We start from the raw sequence: 16963 nt of genomic DNA on the forward strand, positions 1-16963 counted from the left end.
TCCTGATTGATTAATTTATTTAACTCTCTTACTAATTTGGTATTTCTAGATTTAGTCACGTGTTTTGAGGGAGATAGCATAATACACATTTAATGTCCACATCTTCAGCGTGTGCTAATTGATGTCGTTTTCTTGCCATTCCTGAATTTACAATGAATTATATGTGTGCTAAATACCTGCTCGTTTAATGTAACCATTAATTTTCACAACAGTGCTTTGAGTTCAGTGTTTAAGAATTATTAGCTGAAATGAATTCTTTACTCTTAAATATGAAATAGGGCTGTGGGCAATTTGGAAACGATAAATTTGAAATATTTTTCATTATCTGTCAAGCTAGAAGCAGATTGGATGGAGATTTTGTTGTTTTTCTGTAAGAGAAAAAAAACAACAGAAAAACATGGGTGTCAAAATGTGACCCAACCCATGTTTTTTTTTATACTCTCCCTTTAACTTTCTAAACTTAAAAACAACCTTCTATGTTTTCCTCTTTTTTTTTTTTTTTGAATAAAACATTGCTAAAAATATTCTCCTGACCTGAAATCTTTAGCTGCCAACATTCAAGTCTTCAAGTGTACTTTTATAGCCAAGTTACAAATCCATGAAAAATAGATTTATCGTCTAAGTAGAAATTAACTTGAACATCCTTAAGCCAAGATTCACATAATTCCTTTATATTTCAGGATAAAATGTCAATTATTCTCCCTTTTTCCTCCCAACTCTTGAAATGCTGTATATAAAAGCCAGGTATAAAACCAAATGCTTTTTAAAAATAGGTCATAACTCATGTTGTTAAGAGATAAAGCTCTGTAACTTAAAAACAACTCAAGGCAACTTATCATTCTTTTATTTTCTCCAAAGGTCTTCCGTGCTTTAAGTGAAATAATGAAAACTAAATCATGATGATGTTGCCAATAACAGTGGTAAGTAAGTGGACTCCTGAGCAACTGCAGCACCAGCAGCATTTAACCTGTTGTTCAGCAGTGTATAGTATTCCTTATTTTATTTTATTTTTTTCTGAATAAAATTCTAGCCCTGTGAGATAAGGATTTAACTCTCTAGGTCTCTGGGTTTTCTGGAGGGCAAATCAGCATGGTGGAGGTTTGCCAGCATGTAAAGCTGTTCTTAGAATACCTCATATTCTCCGTTTCCTCTTCTGGCTCATGTTCAACTCTCAATTCAGAAGTCGATGAATTTATTAATGAGTTGCTTTGTGCATGGGTATGTGTCTGTAGCAGCGCCTGGGGAGCCCCAGCACCCCTGCAGCCACTCCTTGGTCCTGCTGCAGCAAGTCCTTTGAAATCTGTTGATGAGCCCCACAAGCAATCAGCACAGTTTTGAACTGACCTGCCATATTTCTAACGGTACAAATTAAGATATGGAGGCTAAAGATAACTGATAGGATAGTAGCAGTAATTAACTCTGGGTGACTCATCTAATTGGAGGTTTGTGTTTATCTCATGCAAATACAACTTTGCTCCCCAAGCATCACCACTGTCCATCCGAATCCCATTGCCCACCAGTACACTCTGCTCCTTACAAAGCCCAGACCTCTTCCTCTGGACGCACCCTAGAAGCACCCATCTCTCCCTAACTGTGCACTGACTCTGCCTGTTTACTCCTCCAGCTCTGCCTGCTGAAATGCTGCTGCCTCATGAGAACTGTAGAAAACTTGGCTCAACTTACACTCCCTACAAATGTGTCCAGATGGGACTTGGGGAGAATAAAAGGACACATCAGAGGAAAAACTGGATCTGTAGTAGCTCTCTTCAAGCCCTGCTGATTGGCTGGTTGGTTGATTTTCAGAGCTGCAGAAGATGTAAGTATTTGTCTTTTTTTTTTTCCCCCATCACAATGGTTGCAGATAAAAGCTGTTCATATTTTAATAATTTCCATAGTAGCATTTCAACATTATTAATTTGATTTAAAAAGCTGTATTTTATTTGTGGCATTACAGTAAAGTCTACAGAACATCATTTATAGAAGGCAGTTTGAAATGTGTGTGAAAAAAACAGGGGAATCAAGGAAGATCACATTTTATAAAGCCAGATAAAGTTGCTGGCAGTTGGTAGCATAGAAGAGATAATAGAAAATAAGGTTGGTTGGTTGGTTTGTTTTTACAAAACTACACACTATTTAATTCAGATTAGTAGAATTAGAATAACTGTCTCCATGTATGTGGCAAGGAATAGCTATTCTGTACTATTTTTTCATGTAGATGAGTCCATGTGGTTTTAGCATAGGCTACTTTGGAAACCACAAAAAGGCACTATGAGTACATAGTACAGAGTATGAGCATCCACACGGACACTTAGACCACAGTAACTAAATTCACACCCTAGCAAGTATCACAATAGATTCCCCACACAGTAATAAGTAATTGCTGTGAGCTGGCTGCAGTTGAGGAGAGAGACTTGAAGGACTCCCATGGTGGAGAAGTGGTTAGTGTCACTTGTAGGCTGAAAGAGCTTGAAGCTATGGAAGAGGAAATGACTCAGGGTAAGAGAGGAAAATCAACTGATGGCACTGTTTATTAAAGGAGGTGGAGGAAAAATAAGCATAACATCATCAGGTCTGTGCAAAATATTTCCAAGGTATGAAACTGCTAGTATGAATTATGTATCAGTAGATCAGAGGATCCTGTATTTGGGACATAGATAGACAACAGCTGAAATGTTTTTTTTTTTTTTCCCCTGGCATCCCCTCCCTTTTCCTCTCCTCCCACCCACTCTTTTTCTTCTTTGTAAACTCCAGTGGTTTAGATAAACTGAAACATTGATCTAGCCTCATCTCACATTATAGTTTGCAAAAGGAAATCTCTACAAGCAAGATGTTATAAAACCAGGACCAGTTAACCATGTGCATCCTTCCCTTATAGTGACTCCTCTGTTGTGGATTCAGCCTTCAAGTTATGCATTTTCAGCACAAGTAGAACATACAACTTGAAAATGAGAGTATAAACACTCTACCTTATTTATTCATACCCCAATTTGTAAATGAACAACAGTAACATAACCACTTGCATTAGTCTGACAGTAAGCCAAGAGAAAAGAATGCCTTGAAATGAAGTAAAAGCAGTTCTATAAGTCATTTATAGAAATCCCTTCACATGTAGAGATTTCAAAGCCATTGGTGTACACTATTCTCTGAGCAAATTTTGACTCCCTTTTGTGTCTGTGTCTGAAATAGAGCACATTTTGACAGACTCTATACATTTACATTGTAGGAGCTTTGTAAAAAACTGCAGTGTAAAAACTGCTGCACAGGTTTGTTTGTGTTTTATTTAATAATTTAAATTAAGTAGGAGAGCTAAGCAGACAGAATGCATTTGTCAGTTGAACTTTCAACAGGATTTTGAGTTTAATATTCCTCTTGTTAGTCTGGGAAAAACTTGGAATAGGCTAGGAAGTAGGATTTAGGTAAAAGGTACCGTTATTTTATGTAGGAGCCAGCCTCCTACATAATAGGTTAGAGGACAAATAGGGTGTCAGCGTTCACAAGTAAGAGCTAAATCTAAGCATGTAATTTGGTGTCTGGCAGTTCATATTGACATAAGCACTCCAGTCCGGTTTTGGTCAGTTTTTTGTGTTTGGGGATGAGGTAGGCAACTTTGTTGAGCTCGCATTTGAAAATGCTCCTCCCTGCATTAGACTTTGTAACACCAGCTTCTTTTCCCAAGCATCCGAGCTATTTGTTTGCCACATGTTCATTATAACAAGTTTAGCAGTGAAGAGGCATGGTTTGAAAAAGCATGTTTGGAAAGGACAATAGCATCTGTTAAGGGCTGAGGAAGGACTTCTGATGGGACTTTGTTAAATGCCACACAAAATATTTCAAGGATTTGTGAGAAACCCTTCTTGAAATAGTGCTGAAGATACATTCTTACCCTCCCCCCACGTAGCTAAAACTGCTTTGCTACATTTATCCATTGTAGCTCATGCATTCAGTGTAGGAGTTGTGTACCTTCTCCTTTTCTTACAACAGCTTGCTGGAGTGAAAACGCATGCTTGTTTTGCTCTATAAAAAAGCCTTATTTCTAGTCTCCTTTGCTTCTGTTCAAGATTTTCCCTCATTACCTGCTTCTGTCGTAGTACAACTGTTAGATGTACACACGTTTGAAGAGAATGGCAGCAATTAAACAACATGGTTATTGATTTCATTGCCAAGTGAAGCCTGGATTCCTGTTTCAGTGTGATCCTGTATGCCACTATGCACAATCACTGTGACTCCAAGACCTGCATCTAAGTTAAATGTAAATGTAAATAGAACAATTTTTTGGGTATGTGTGCAAGCATGTGCATGCGGACAGGTATGGTCTGAAATCAAGTGAAGTCAATGGAAAGACTCAGCACTGACTTTACTGTGCTTTAAGTTGAGATTTACCTCTGTAAAAACTGATTTTCCTTCCCTTTGGCCTTTAATGTGTCACCAGACAGGAGTTATGTTTGTCTCTATACAGTGTCTTGCACAATACGGCTTTTGAATAGGATTTTACTATCTGATTGCTGCATATTAATGTATGTGATACAAGTTTGTACTCAGCTAGTCTTTATCTTGTTTCTCCTTAAAACAAAGAAACTGCAGAGCAGTATAGACTCAAATAAAGTCAGCTGAAACAGATTTCTGTAATTCACTTTAACTACATTGTTCATTGACATATATATACACGACCTCTATTTTTGGTTATACTGTGATACTAGTTCTTTCTCTGCCTTCAGTCAATGAATATTTTTGTAATTAAAGTTTAAAGGATGGACACAAACTGCAACGTTCAGGTGCAGTGTATATGAGTATATATGAGTGTGTATTTTTAAAGAGTAAAGTTATTTTAAGCTTCTTTTTTTAATTCTGAAAAATATTTATTTGAGCTTCATGGGAAAATGAAATTTCCGACTGATATCACTTTCTAAGCTTGGGAAAACTTAGATATTAACTATTTCTAAGGAGTATATCTCTGTAAAAAGAAAGCTTTGATGAAAACACAAGAGTGATGTAAGATGATACTGGTCTATCAAAGAGAAGGAGTGGGAAAAATATAAGAGAGACATGCAAACTAAAGAAGAATAAAATCAAAAGACTCGTGAAAGCAAGTCAGAAATTACTCTTTCATTTAGGAATCTATGTGGCAAGGGGGGAATTTTTATCTCAAAGAGAGCTATTGAGGAAAAAAAGCAAGCTAAGCTCATTCCCTGCTGCCTTCTGTCAGGCTGACTGTAGTCTCTTGAAATCTGTTTGAAATGGTAAGAGATCCTCTAGCTTTAAGATGATACAGCAAGAAAGAAATGGAAGTGTAGACTGCAAGAAGGAACATAAGAAAGTAATCTTGCATTACATGCTTTAACTGTCAAGAAAACGTGAGTTAAATGAACTAAGTGGGTAGAGGTGGGGATTGATTTGTTTCTAGGATAAAAAATATGAGAAAAAGTGAAAGAAGAGAGAAATGATTTTACTGACTTGATTGTTGCCCACCCCTCAAAAATCTCTTTGTTCTATTTTCCACGGCCACAAGCCCTAAATAAACATCAGCATCCTTGCTAATTATGTATGTCAAGGTGCTCTGAGAACTGCCTGTGGGCCAAATGTATTCCACAGTGTCCTAAACACTGTACTCCACAGTCACTCCCTCTCCATAATTGTAGGGTGAGGACAGGGGTAACAGTTTTCAGGGTCTTATTTTTGGTGAACTATACTATTTGCACAATGGCATTTTGCAGTCCTATATCATCTTCCACTCCTGGGTCTCAAACAGATTTATAAGCTTTACCAGCAGAGATAGTCTATAGGCATTTCAGAAGAATTCTTCAAAAGCCACTGAGTGACATCCCTTGTTTGTGAAGAACTGTTCTTGACAAAAAGCAGAGCTGTGCTTTTGTGTTTGTCTTCCTGATGGAAAGTATACCTGTCAGCTCTTATGCTGATACATTGCTATACCCACCTTTCACATCATCAGACTTTCACTCTTCCCTTTGCCCCATACATGTGCCCTGGTTAAGTAGGTCATTGTCCTCTTGCCCCGTGCATTAGCAGCAGTGGTGGCAGCTGAGCCCACCCTGGCAAACATGCTGTGGAAAGAACAGAATTACATCTCCTACAGAGATGTATTTGCCTCAGCATCTTTATCCTTTAGTACCACAAAGCTGAAGTCAATATACAGATTCATAGATTCATAGATACATTAGGTTGGAAAGGACCTACAAGATCATCTAGTCCAACCATCCTCCTATCACTATCCCTACCCACTGAACCACTAAATCAAATCCCTTAGCACCTCATCTAAACGCTTCTTGAACAGCGCTAGGGATGGTGCCTCAACCACCTCCCTAGGCAGGCCATTCCAGTGCCTGACCACTCTTTCAGAGAAAAAATGTTTCCTCAGGTCTAATCTAAATCTTCCCCGGTGCAACTTGTGGCCATTCCCTCTCGTCCTGTCATCATTTATCAGGGAGAAGAGGCCCACCCCCTCCTCACCACAACCCCCCTTCAGGAAGTGGTAGAGTGCAATAAGGTCTCCTCTGAGCCTCCTCTTCTCCAGACTAAACAATCCCAGCTCCCTCAGCCGCTCCTCATAAGACTTGTGCTCCAGACCCCTCACCAGTTTTGTTGCCCTTCTCTGAACACGCTCCAGGGCCTCAATGTCCTTCTTGTAGTGAGGGGCCCAAAACTGAACACAGTACTCGAGGTGCGGCCGTACCAGAGCTGAGTACAGGGGGATGATCACCTCCCTGGTCCTGCTGGCTACACTATTTCTAATACAGGCCAGGATGCTGTTGGCCTTCTTGGCCACCTGGGCACACTGCCGGCTCATGTTAAGCCGAGCATCAACCAACACCCCCAGGTCCTTTTCCTCTCTACATTCTTCAAGCCATTCTGCCCCAAGCCTATAGCATTGCATGGGGTTATTGTGGCCAAAGTGCAGGACCCGGCACTTGGTCTTATTGAACCTCATCCCATTGAGCTCAGCCCAGCTGTTCAGCCTATCCAAATCCCTCTGAAGGGCCTCCCTACCCTCAGGCAGTTTGACACATCCTCCCAATTTGGTGTCATCTGCAAACTTACTGAGGGTACACTCAATTCCCTCATCTAGGTCATCAATAAAGACATTAAACAAGATGAGCCCCAAAACTGACCCTTGGGGGATACCACTCGTAACAGGATGCCAGCTGGACTTAACTCCATTAACCACTACCCTCTGGGCACGGCCCTCCAGCCAGTTCTCCACCCAGAGAAGAGTGAACCTGTCCACACCAGGGGCTGCCAGTTTCCCCAGGAGAATACTGTGGGAGACCGTGTCAAAGGCCTTGCTGAAGTCCAGGTAGACTACATCAACAGCCTTTCCCTCATCTACCTGTCTGGTCACCCAGTCATAGAAGGAGATGAGGTTGGACAAGCACGACCTGCCCTTGCTGAACCCGTGCTGGCTGGGTCTGATCCCCTTGTTGCCATGCATGTGTTGCGTGATCTCCCTCAAGATCATCTGCTCCATAACTTTCCCTGATACCGAGGTCAGGCTGACAGGCCTGTAGTTCCCCGGGTCTTCCTTACGGCCTTTCTTGTAGATGGGAATCACATCAGCAAGCCTCCAATCTTGTGGGACCTCTCCAGATAACCAGGAATGCTGATAGATGGCAGAAAGCGGCTCGGCAATCACCTCTGCCAGCTCCCTCAGCACCCTTGGGTGGATCCCATCTGGCCCCATGGACTTGTGGCAGTTCAGATGGAGGAGTAGATCTCTGACCGTCTCTGCTTGGATCACAGGGGGTTTATTATGTGCTCCGTCCCAGACTTCCAGGTCAGGGCAAAAAGTACCCTGAGGATAACTGCTCTGTCTATTAAAGACAGATGTGAAGAAGGCATTGAGAACCTCAGCCTTTTCCTTATCCTCCGTGGTTACATTCCCATCTGCATCAAGTAAAGGAGAGAAATTCTCCTTAGTTCTTCTCTTGCTGTTAATATATTTGTAAAAGGATTTCCTGTTCTCCTTTACTGCAGTAGCCAGTCTAAGTTCGAGCTGGGCTTTTGCATTTCTAACTTCCTGCCTGCAAATCTTGGCAAGTTCTCTGTAGTCTCCCCAAGTAGCCTGTCCCATCTTCCAGAGGACATAGACTCTCTTTTTCTCTCGGAGTCTCAACAAAAGATCCCGGTTCATCCACACTGGTCTTTTTCTCCTCCGGCTCGACTTACGGGACTCCGGGACAGCCCGCTTCTGTGCCTTTAAGATTTCCATCTTGAGGAGCATCCAGGCTTCCTGGACCCCTTTACCCCTCAGGAGCGAGTCCCAAGGGACCCTTGCAACAAGCATCCTGAACAGGTCAAAATCTGCCCTCCAGAAATCCAAGGTAGCAGTTTTGCTAGTCACCCTCTTGACGTCACCCAGAATAGCAAACTCCACCATTTCATGGTCACTCTGGCCAAGACAATCCCCAACCTTCACATCTCCTACTAGTCCTTCTCTGTTAGTGAAGAGTCCTAAGATACATTACATGAATAAAGATTTAACATCACTAGTAAATGATTCTTTTACAAGCATGTAAAACCTCACAGATGAGCTCTTAGCCTGCTGCAGAAGCTCCTGGGCAAGCTTTGTTCTGTGCTCTGTGAGGGGTCAGGCTCCCTCTGCAAAAGCAGGGAGGTCAAACCATGGTGGTCATGTTGCTTGTGCTTATCAGTGGCTTACAGGATTACTGGTTAGAGAGGGCTGCTAGTCTGCACTGAGAAGAGATATTGTAAATGAATTTAGATTGTCACTTGGGGGTTGATCTGTGAATGTGAGTAGCCACGCCCTGTCCACAAAAAATCACATGGGGAATGCCACCAGAATAATCTTGTCTTTTTCAATGTGATTAGGAAACTTAAACAAGGCCAAAGAGAATCTCAGAACCCTGTACTGGCACTGTGCTTAGGAGCACTCATCAGGTATGACTTCTCAGCTGTCATGAATATGGCTTTCAAACACATCCATGGTGCCTGCATTAGGTTGGAGAAAACCTAATGGATGCAAACTGCATGTGATAGCATTTCCTAAGCATGCCTGTGATGCAGTCTGTCTCCTCACAAGTGGGGCCTGAGTGCAATTGCCACACTCGTCCCCATTCCTGTTAAGGTATGGTTCAGCCATCCTGCAGAAACAAGACGACTGGGAGCATCTTTATCAGTAAGCACATTTCCATCTCTGCAATGGGCAATACCGGCTGCTGCAGAGCTCAGAGCTCAGCAGGAGCTGCAAGTCAGAAGCCCTGGACTGTCACTGAAGTGAGATATTTCCTCTGAGAGGAGCAGGGATGCCTGCCATCTGGACAGACTTCAGATAAGGCCAGAAGGGTGGTTTGGCCACAGCTTGGTCATGCTCAGTCCTCATGCCACATGTGAGTGTGAATGCAGCAAATTAAGAGCTCACAGGGTGGCAAACACAGCGATTCTCTTTTGCTCCTTAACAGTGATACTTTTCATCCTTCGACCTATTTGGGGAAGGTCCACTGACAAGGAACTGCTCCAGAAATGCACATCTCTCTGACATGGGACTACATGAATTAAGTGGGATGTCAGCTAAACACAAGGAGTCGCTTAGATGCCTTTGAAAATAGAGAATGTGAATTAACAATTCAAAAGGCAAATTTGGGATAGAGATGGGCTTTATGGAAGGAAGGCAATGTAAGGAATTCTCATTTTTACATTTGAGCAGCTGAAGTGTATGTTTGTAAAGCTGATTTCTCTACAAAAACTTGAAGTGTATTTGTTTCCCTAGAAACTAAGTTGGCATATTTATTGTATTTCTTCCAAAAAAATGATTTTTTATAAATGGTGGGTTTTTCAGGTAAATCTGAATACTATCTGACAAGTAATAAAGGAAAGGTGTTAGGGAAGAAAAAATCATTTCTCCCGCTTAATCTGATGTTAACGAAGTTTTAACAAATAATACACTGTTACAGTTACTTCTGGTCTCACTTATAATAGGATCACTCCTGAGTAGTGTCATTGACTTTAGTATCTTTATGTTAGTTTATAGAACTAGATTCTGATATAAAATACAGCACAAAATATCTAGTGTACTAAGCTGTCTACTTCTTGTTCGTAATTTTTCCTGACTGCACTATGATAACAAAACACAGTTTTGATGGATACGTCTATTGCTACAGTCCAAAATGCCTTTTCAGTGGCTTTTTTTCCCTTCTCTCTTCTATATATGTACTTAACTACTATTTTGGAAGTCACATTTTTCCAGACGTCACCTGGTTATGAGGACCTCTTTAGAGAGAAGTATTTCAGTGAAGCTCTTTTTAGAATTACTGTCCCAGTCACCATGTCAGTTTGAACTCTCCGGTGCAAAACTGACTTCTGTAGGCAGTGAGAAAGGGAGAAGACTGTCTTGTCTGTTTTCTGAATCAGCTGTAACTTTATCTTCGTTTTGCTCAGGACAGTCTGGTGGTTTGTCTTGTCCAGTTTTAAATGATTCAAGTGGTAAAAATCAAGTATCAGATAAAAGAGCACTAATTTTTGGGGAAAAATAATATTTGGAAATATATATTTTCCTTTTTAACAGAAATTAGTGAGGAAAAAATTAGTAATGTAGAAACTAATCAATTACTCAATCATACCCTTCTTGCTTTTCTTAGGAAGCAGCTCCTTGAAGCTTGGTTCTTCTCTCATTGCTACTCTTGATTATGGCACAACTCCTCTGACTGTAATCACCTCACTGGAAAACTGACACTTGTGAGAGCTGAGCTGAGTGCGATGGCTACATCTCTCCAAGAAAAGCAAGCAGCAGCCTTAGTTGAGGTATTCAGACCCCTTCACCAAGCAGCAGCAAATTTTGATGCTTAGTAGGTCAGGTTTCCTCTCTGACAGCAGGATACAGAGGTGCTGACTTGGGTATTTCCTTAGGGTAATGTGTCTATTTAAAGTACGTACAGACACTTGCTGATTACCACAAGGGTGGCTATAAACAGCATACAGTCAATTCCCCTTTGCACAAACATTACTTCTTGCCCCACGGAACAGATGCTTTGGTATCCTTTCTTTTCAGGGTGCTCCCAAAACCCAGAGCAGCTGCTCAGGCACATCCAGCAACCTTTTCTTGCCTCCATCCCTTCCTTTGACTGGGAGAAACCTTTCCCCAGAGCTGACCCCGTGGTGTGGAAAAGTGCCTGGATCACTATGCCCAGCTTTTATAGCAGTGCTTTATTGCACAAAGGGAGTTAGGAAAGGTCCAGACGAAGAGGAGAGCTTCAACCCGCAGAGTATCCTTAACAATTCTGTGGCCGTGGTTACTACTTGGGATTTTTCTCTTTTCTATGAAGAATTTCATTAGGGTGTGATACATCATGTGCAAGTCATTAACTCCTTTCACCATAGCAATATATTTTCAAACAACAATAGTGCTCTTTATTAAAGCACTTAAAAATAGCATTCTAGTCCAAAAGGTTATCCAGTGCCTTTCTAGTGTGTAGTGTGTCTATGGCTCTGACAATTTGCTGTGTCAGTGATTTATTTGTGAAATTCCTAGAGAGAAGGGGCAATCCGTGTTAAAGTCTTAATGCACCAAATTCAGTGATGTGTAATAAAAAAATTAACAGTTGAAAATGCAAACACATTGAGGAGATCATGAAGAATACGCTTTCTATCTGTAAAGATGTAGAGAATTGGTATCGAAGGCCAAACAAACTGGCATCATTGTTGCAAAGCTCAAAGTTTATTTTAATGAGGTCTGGGAGAGATTGACCAGGGTGGTGAGAGGAGAGAAGGAGGCTCGCACTCAGTGGCACATAGCAAGGGACTGGGGCTGCTCCTTGGCTCTACAGCCCTGCCAACAATCTGATCTGGATCTGACCCTAGGGTGATACTCTGGCCTTGACCTGGTACAGGACACTGGCCTGTAGCAGGGCTCTGTAATGCTGACCCTTCTTAGGGCCTCAAAGCACCAACCAATGGAACTCATCATTGCAGGGTTGCTTTCTATCAGTGCAGAACATGAACTGCTTCCAATAATTTTAACCTAGGCTGCAGATTTACACCAGCTGAAAACCTGGCTCCAAGCAGACTGCAAGGGAATTTCCTTGACTTTTCTCCCCCTTCCCTTTAGAAATGAATTACTGCTGCATGTTTTCCATTTTCCTATAAGCTTTCTATCCAGTGACCCAAACACTCCAAAATAAACACGTACATTTCCTTCCTTGGTACTCTATGTCAGGATCTATTTAACTGCCTCTGCAAGAGCAAGTGATCCTAAAAATCCCACAGTCGTGGTTAAACAGAAGTTTCCTTTATTTTCAGAGCTGTCTGTGAGTGTACGCACTACCTTTCAGCACACAGTCACGTTCTTGCAGCAGTTATAGGTGCATTTCCTAGCGCTGCATACTGCTGCTGGACTCTACTAACTGGCAATAGACAATCTTGCTATATCTCATTCAAGTCTGGAACAAATGCAGTAGTTCCTGACCAATTCTGAGTATGTGAGCTGATAAATAAATATACAGTAGAAGCTTCTGAAATGAAATGGGGTGAATACTGAGTTACAGTGCAGCAAAGCAGGACCATCTCCACGATGGTGACCTTTTCTGAAAATGCCATTGGAGTGTGTGTAGGTGTGAGGAAACAAGTTATGTGTGCTGCTGCTGCAGCAGATACATGTAACTTCTTTCTGTGTTTATCTGTATATTATCACTTGTATTACAGTAGCAACTAAAGGCCTAAACTGAGATCAAATAATAGTTTTGCAGGTTGCTGTGAAATACATGCACTAAGTTGTGTAATTGGTCTGCCTGTAGGTGTTGTGCGAGGACAGCAGAGCTGGATGGTGAGGGAAGAGGCAGGAGTGGTGTGTGAGGAGCCATGCTGTTGCTGCTGCTGCACTGAGGAAGAACTTGCTGGTATCATCCTGCTTGTACCATATCTTGCCGTGCTGCTGGAGGGTCTGGCCACAGGACTTGTCCCAGATAGTTTACCTTCTACCAAGCGAGAGCACAAAATTTAGTACATACAGTCTTGTTTTTGGTTTATGGGATAATCTACTGAGAGCACAAGTAGGCTCTGTTTTACAGGCCCTGTGACTGGGAACATGGATGATGCTTGCCTCTCTCTCCACATAAAATCCCATCACTGTGATTTAGTGGTGTGGTAAATGCACTGTGGCCACACAGATTTTGGCACTGGTGTGCATGAACACTGACGTCGCAGTGATTCCATGCTGCCATCAGTTGGACAGCCCAGCAGTGGGCCATGTTCTTGCCCCAGAGCTGCATATGTGGGCCACTCACGCAGGACCCCTTGCTGTGTGCAGGTTTTCTGGCTAGCTCTCCTGGGCTGGTTCGTACCCTGACACAGCCACCTCCCAAGTGCAGCAGTTTGTGATGAAGGCTGCCCTGGGATTCTGCTTCCAGTTTCCCAGGGGAGGTGGGGAAATACATCCTGTCCAAAACATATGTGAACAGCTACTTCTGCTGGAATGCTTTCAACTTCTTTAAAAAAGACACTTTAGATCCTCATGCATTGTCCTGAGCTGTAGCAACATGCCCAACCTAGAGGTCTAAGCAAAATGGGCAAAAGACCATTGGGGTGAAAAAAGGGATGTAGTTTTCAAAGTGCTGACAACACATTTTTTTTTTCCTGAAGTAAGAAGTCTGCAGCAAGAGAAGAGCTGTCTTGGAAAGAAAGAAATTCATTCTTTTTATGCAACATTTTAATATTTTTCCATGTGTTTCTGATCATCTCAAGGAGATGTATAGTTTTACCACACTCCAGAGAAACAAAACCCTCGGTGAGCTAGAAATCAGCTAGGTCTCAGAGATTTCAGTAATACTCATGGATGTGTGTGGGGGCCAATGAATGAAGGCCAGTGATGCTGAAGGGAAGGCGAAGCCAACGCATAGAGCCAGACACATGCAGGTGACAGAACTGCCATTTCCTGAGAGCAGGACTGAACTCCAGGTCCTGTTAAAAGGCAGGATTAATCCAGTGTTTGGCTTCAGCGTGGCTGCTCAGCCACACGTGCAGAATCTCCTCACTGCTGGCACAGTGCTTTAAGCAGAAGGGATTTTGCTGACAAAGTACTGGCTCTGCTCAGGCACTCATCCTTCTCCCCAGTTCTCCCCAGCTGAAGAAGGAGTCATGGAATTCATCAGGAGGGCATCACTGAGCAGCCAGCCCTCACACCGCACAGAAGACACGGACCTGCAGCAACATTCAAGTGTGCTGGCAGCGCACACAGAGGTCTTGGAAACCTGGTTTCAGCTTTCATGTGGCAATTCATGGCTCAGTTCAGGTGCCACTCACGTGAGCTAGCACTTGTATTTTAATATCGGGGTGTCTTGGGTGCTGTGCTGCACCAGTAAATAGGAGCTAAGTACCTCATTGCTTGATTTAGAGGCAGTTTGGACACACCACTGATTTTTCCAAATGTTTCTGGGCCCAATCTGAAGGAAGCCCGTTAACTTCATTGGCTTTGGATGATTTCCCATATACACAAAACTTGAAGAATGATGCTTTAAAAGAAATACCAAAGTTAAATTAGGAAATTTTAACAATTCTCTTTGTATTTGAATTTAGTGGCTGTATGCTGACAATGTAATTACTGAGATGCTATGTTAATTAATGCCAGATGACATTGGTGGGATGGCAAAACATCCATTTTTCTGAAGAACAGCTCACAGTTGAACTGTTCCTCTCTCCCCACCCCATTTTTAGCAGAAAAACATACTCAAAAAGTCAGAGACAGCTGAATTAAACCAAAAGTCAAACCATTTACAAATATTTAAAATGTGGTGTATCTCAGCACATTGCTTTAAAGCCAAATCTAATGTTATTGCAGGAAAGTATACTAACCATGTTTCCTTAGAGCCTACATAGAGGAAAGAAAGAGAATTTGAGATCTTCACACAGTAAATTTGAAGATCTTCACACAGCAAATTAGCTGTCACTGAAGCTGAAGAAGCAGAATTTAGACTTGTCCTTCACATAGCTGAGCATTTGAAAGGTAATTTTCTGTTGAAGGATTGTGGATTTCTTGGGATCAATCAGCTAATTTGAAAAGAATTTGCATGTTGTTTTTGTTTTTTTTTAATTGGAAAAATACATTCACATACAGTTGGAGTTCATACATGTTAAGCTTCAATCTGTATGAGTAAAATTACTGAACAAATTTGATGGGCCACAGAAATTAACACCATGTTAGAAATATAGCATGCATAATTTTAATTCATATATTTTAAATTGCATACAGACAGATATTTATCTATGGATATAAAAACTTCTGTATTTAAGTTCGTGGCCTGCTGCCCTTCGAAGTCTTTTAGTGTATACCTCTTGTAGATCCTGTCTTCAGTAGAATTAGTGACTATGATTGCATTCTACTGTCAGATGAGGAAAACTTGTAAGGGCATTTGTGCTGCTCTAGGCAATCTAGTAGTCTTCTCAGCAGTAGGGTGGCATAATGAAGTTAGCAGGATTTCCTTAGAAGTCCTTATTTTCCTGAGAGGAGGAGCCAAAATGGTAAAAACTAAGGATTGGTACACCCTCCACAGAAGAGTTGTCCCTAGTGCTGCTCAGGGGTAACACATGGACTCATATCAGAGCCAGATAACGTTCTTGCATGAAATCAAATGCACGGCCAATACAAACTCACACAGCCAGCTCAGAAATGTTGTCATCCAGACACCTCACTTGCTGCTTCAGGCAGTGTCTGTCCTCAAACAAGGCACCATAATGGTAGCCTAAAAGCACGAAACAACCAGAAAGCCTAGCACTGTGGCCTCTGGCAAGATGAACTCAAGTACAATTGCATGCTCATGCCTGGTCAGGACAGGTTTGATGGCAAAGATCTGACAATATGTGCCACACTGCCAGTTGCAGTGGCTACAGACCCTTGGCCTACCTGCGTGTGAGAAATTCTCTTTACTAGTATTTTTAACTCACAGCAGGCAAACCTTTAAGTTGCACAAACCCACCTGTCTTCCTGTAGTCATTCTCCATTGGATTTGCATCTGCTTTGCATAGAATTAAACACCAGGAAAAGACACAGGAAAATTAACTCTTGTCTCAGCTTGTCTGACAATCTGTTAGCAGAGAAAGCTTATTATTTATCCTGAGTCTGGAGCTGTATTTTTACATTTCCTTTCCCCACGCCACCAGTGCTGACAGTCATGTGGTGAAAGCTCATACATTCCTAATGTTAAAATGACACCAACTTTATTGTATGATGTTTGGGATTGGGCATATCTGAATAGGGCAAATGTGTGGCTCAAGGAGTTACACCTGCATACGGGCCTGGTACTTGACTTCATGAGGGAGCTGGAATGGTGATTTGTCTGCGAGCCCTCAAAGATCCACATCCAGGGAGGATCCAGAGGACTGAAATATTTGAATGCAAATATGAGGAAGCCTTTGAATTCATAAATATGCTTTAACTTAACAAAAGCATTTAGCTTCAGTGCACTGAAGCTTCTGGTATTTTAGAAGCTTCGCCTGTGCAAATATAATAATCGCTCTGAAGAAACAGTCACTAAAATGAATTTGGTATCTCACTGAACAACACTTCTGCAAAATCTAGGAGGCTTTGCATCACTAGTGCCGACTTTTCAACAGCATGTAACTTAATATTTTGGATCAGTTCATTTATTTCAGCTTGTTCTCAAATCACCCAAAAGCCTGAGAAGGCGTTTCTAAAATAATTTTAAGAGTTAATTTTTGAGAGTGAACAGCAAGTTTGTAGTGGACACTTCTAAACAAATCTGTACACGACAAAGAAATCAAGCCTTGCATCTTGCTTTTTCCAGAATCCCAGCAATTCCTTTTCCCTTCCAACTATTCGCACAGTGATTGTTTGCACATTTCACTGAGATCGCATGGAGACATGGGGATTCAAGCTGTCATCGGGACCTGAAGCTTTCACAGAGGACGTTCTCTCTTCTGATCCTGGACTGTGTGGGCTTAAAGATGAACAGCTTCTCCCCATAGAAAGCTCCATAGATGAGAGGAG

This window comes from Cyrtonyx montezumae, unplaced genomic scaffold, assembly GCF_038088225.1.
Source record: "Cyrtonyx montezumae isolate F1298 unplaced genomic scaffold, pur_monq_1.0 scaffold_3, whole genome shotgun sequence".
Taxonomy (NCBI): Eukaryota; Metazoa; Chordata; class Aves; order Galliformes; family Odontophoridae; genus Cyrtonyx; species Cyrtonyx montezumae.